Raw genomic sequence first — 4,428 nt, 5'->3', positions numbered from 1 at the left:
ATTAAAATTATCCCCTGCCCAAAATCAAACTTAGGTTGTCTGCATTTGACAGTGTAGCGCCTGGCCATTCACAGAAGCTGGTACCGAGCACTATGTAACATTTTAAAATTCCCTGCGAGTACGTATTTATGCATGCATGTATAACATTGTTTGTATCCATTGTAAAGAAAAACGTCCCTTTGGAAATCAAAAATAGATGTGGAGTTTTATTTGTTTATATTTTATCTATAATAAAACAAATGACAAGAAACAAGAATGATCATACCCATCGTGAACAGGGCACAATTCTCACAGCGTTTTTGGTTTAGAGATGTTGCTCGAATGGAAGAAAAAAAAATCAGGTATCTCATTTTCTTATAAATGGTCTACTGCCGTTTTCGGATAAGCTGTGTAAGGTTCAAGTGACTTGACTATACTTAAAAGAAAAAAAGAAGAAAAACTCAGGGCTATGAATGGGCTCTGGCATCACGCCTAACAAGCTGAATGTTGACACAGTAAACGGTTCACGGACCTGACAACCCCCCCATGACCAAAAATAAGAGTTTTTCTCAGAATCCTCTCTAAAAAATCAGAGTTTGGTGAAAAAATCAGTCTCCAAAACCGCGGTAAATTCAGATTACTTCATAAACTGATCGTGGTAAAAAGAAAATGTGTATTTTCGTGTCATTTATGATAAGTCGGGTACAAAAATTGAAAATGTATTTAAAAAAAAAAAAATCTGATTTTATGCAAATCCGATCTGAGTCCTCCCATAAACAAGCAAAAAAAAGAAAAAAAAGCAAATCCAAGGAAAAAAAATCTCCAAAAAAATATTTGTTTAAAAAATGGAAGGGCTCCAATTTTATCGAAGTACTTGGCAAGTCAGGTCTGTCTTTACGAACCAACGTAGGTACGGGACATCTATTCTGGCAGGTGGCAATGAACAATTTCTTGTTGAAGCTATTCATTGCTGTACTCAGTACTGACAAAATAAAACTTCAACTTTCTTCATATAATGTTATGGTAAGGGCAAAACAATTAACAGAAATAGCCTCAAAATTAATCAGAATCGTCAGCAATTTTTTTTTCAGTTTAAGTAAATTAACAATGAAGAAGGAGAGATAAGGACGGTGCAAACCACACTAGATCAGCCACCAACCAACCACCAGAACCTAACTAAATTACTAGAACTTATCAAAAACAAAACACTAGAGAGTACACTTGACAAAGCTGTACAAGAAGTCTACGTTGAAAGTCACAGAGGGTCTTTTATGAGAAAAACTGCACACGATCCATCCAAAGTATATAAACATGGGTATCGATTCTGAATAGACGGCATCAGGAGGTAATTTATGAGACAAATTTGAAAAAAAACAACAACCCGCACACATATATATGTATAAATTTTCCGTTTTAGCAATGGGTGAGTAAGTAGTCTGAGAGTTCAAGAAAAGTCTAAAGACACATTTTGTCTATTGTGATACTATCCTTTGCTGTCAATTCTAAGTTTTGTGTGTGCGTGTGTTTGTGTGTGTGAGTGTGTGTGTGAGTGTGTGGGTGTGAGTGTGTGTGTGTGTGAGTGTGTGAGTTTGTGTGTGTGTGCGTGTGTGTGTGTGTGCATGCGTGCGTGCGTGTGCATGTGTGTGTGCGTACGTTATGTACACATATTGATGGCAGAGAAAACCATAGCGTTCCTGCTACTGTGATGGACAGAGGTTTGAGGATTGTGATACTGAAGGCACACTGGCCATCGGGTCAGCCGGGCCGACTGGGATGGTCAACTGTGTTGTAATTCAAAACCCAAAACCACTCAAAATTGCACTTGGCAAAAATACGTAAAAAGTGTAGAACTTTATTATAATAGATCTAGTCTAGATCTATATATAGATTCTAGCACATGAAAAAAGATTTCATCATTTTTTTAAAAAGTAGCGTTCGTCTCGAAAAATAAAAAATATTACCTTTGGGGAAGGCATGATGCAAAGTGGGAGGGTAAAAATCAAAAGATAATTTGTCATGAAGATTGTGTAGATAATGAGAAGCACGATCATAATTTTAGATGGACAATTTCAATCATTCAATGGCTTATGGTGCAAGGCTTTCTTATCAAATGCTGACCACTGTTCCTCCTTTAGCTTTTTTTAAACAGGAATGGCCAATTTTTCACAAATGGGTTTGTGAAATTTCATCTTAGAATAAAAGTTGTATTGTTAATCTAGATCTAGATCTAGATCTAGAAGGAATCTCCTAGAATTTTAGTGTGAGGACCACCCAAAGCATCACCCGTAGTCTTGACCAGTTAAGCACCAGGACCAGTTGTTGCCAGTGAGTAATGTAGCTTTAGGCTCATTCAGAATAACTAAAGAAATGCCAATGTCAATGATTACAAGATAAGAATCGTGCCGTTGAAATTAAAACAAGGAAGTATACATACGATGATACGGGAACGGTCTTTATCTGCATCAGCAAATAGTTTACTTTTATATGAAAATATAAAATGACTCTCAATTGTCAAACTGAATAGGCCTCGACAGAAATAGAATCTAGATCTAGATCTAGATTCTAGATCTCTACAAACTGAATAGGAAGGATCATGAAATTTCTCTTGGCTTTTCAACAGTTTCAGTTTCATTTATTCAACATAAAAGTTCTAGATCTAGATCTATATTTAGCTTCCATTTTACGGGCTTAAAGCATTACTAACATTACCTGTAGCCCAGCCCGTACTATGAAATGTTCAATTAAGCTATACTTGGCGACACAAACCTGAAAAACAGTAGCCTAGCCTATACATTTTCGTCTTTCCTCAGTCCGTCAATAAATCAACTAAAGAATCTACACAGACAAACTAGACTACCGGTCTATGGACAGAAGGAGTCCATCCTACAACAATAGCCTACATCATGCTGTTATAAGGGTTGATAAAAGAACACCTGGTTGCCGGTAACTGTTGTTATTTTGGGTGTGGGGTCATACAGAAAAAGCAAGCACAAAACTGGTTCCTTACCGTATGATTGACACCCCACATGAACACACTGAGAAGCGGCTCATTTGCTCGAAACAGTTTCAGCTTTGGAGCCACTGCTTTCACTTTTATTTGTTTCCGCTTTGTCGATGAAAGATTCATCTTGGAAATATTGCACTACAACGAAGCAAAGGGCAAAACACCTCTGTGAGATGTGTGCTCTCAGATGCAAGAGTCCTGATTAACTGAGAGGAATAACAATATTGGCATCGTCCTGTCGGTAGGCTGGAACTGAATTGTAAACAAGATGGCGCTTCCCAGCATCCATTTACGTTAGGCAGGCTACTCTGGAAATATTTCCCCAAGTGCAATGTGAATTCACAGTTATCTCGCTTTGATCAAGATGCATCAATCGCCAGATACGTTCCCATTGACAACCATTCTAAGGTTGAAGAATCTCGGATTCCCTTTGCTTTCTGAAAGATAGTTTATGTGTAACGCCAGTACCACGACTTTTTACTATTTATTTTTCCGTTTCCTCTTCCTCTCCTCCTCCTCTTTCATCTCCTCCTCCTTATTATTACCAATAGCCTCGGCCTATCAATAGGCCCTTTCACTATCATTATATCATATTACCGATATAGGCCTATTTAAAAGTTAATAGCAGTATAGTATTTCCCATTCAAATGCTAAAGTAAACGAAGCAAGTTCTAATGAGACATAGTGAAGCGAAAAAGAACACAGTAAGGTCAACTGTGACATTTAACTTCAAATATGAACATGGAAAGAGCAAAATTGTGCGGAGCCCATTCAAGTAGGAAAATTTCTGTTTCAATAGTGAATAAATGCAGAAACAAAATGTAACATGGCAAGTGCAAATGCAACAAGGCTGCCAAGGGTTTCTAAACAACTTATTCACTCCTTTTCGTCCCCTCTGTTAGTTAGAGACGCTGACTTGAAGAAATGATTTCCAATGAATGGATTAGAATCTAGTTCATAAACAGCAGGCTACTTAGGCTATTAATTGCTTTGCTGTAGCAAATAAAAACAAGCACACATACCCCCACACTCAATCTATGCACATCATCACTGCCTTTCTCACCATGGATCAGGGTAGGCTACAGGCCACGAACAAGAACTTTCCACCCTTTTCTATCCTGGGATAATCACTTGATATGGTTCTATATGCCTTCCACATTTCTGTACGTCATTTTCTATCCTGGGATAGTCACTTGATAAGGTTCTATGTCTTCCACATCTCTGTACATCATTTTCTATCCTGGGCTAGTCTCTTGATATCACTCCAAGTCTTTCCACTTTTCTGTACATCATTTTTTGTAACCCTACTCCTGGTTCGGCTTTGTCCACCGCCCTCATAGAGTTATCTCCTTTATAAACCTAGTTGTGTAAATCTACCACCTAGTTGTGTCAATCTACAACCACCCTCATAGAGTTATCTCCTTTATAAACCTAGTTGTGTCAAT

Source organism: Aplysia californica, unplaced genomic scaffold (genome assembly GCF_000002075.1).
Source record: "Aplysia californica isolate F4 #8 unplaced genomic scaffold, AplCal3.0 scaffold01500, whole genome shotgun sequence".
In the NCBI taxonomy this organism is placed as follows: domain Eukaryota; kingdom Metazoa; phylum Mollusca; class Gastropoda; order Aplysiida; family Aplysiidae; genus Aplysia; species Aplysia californica.
Note: the sequence above shows the minus strand (reverse complement) of the source record.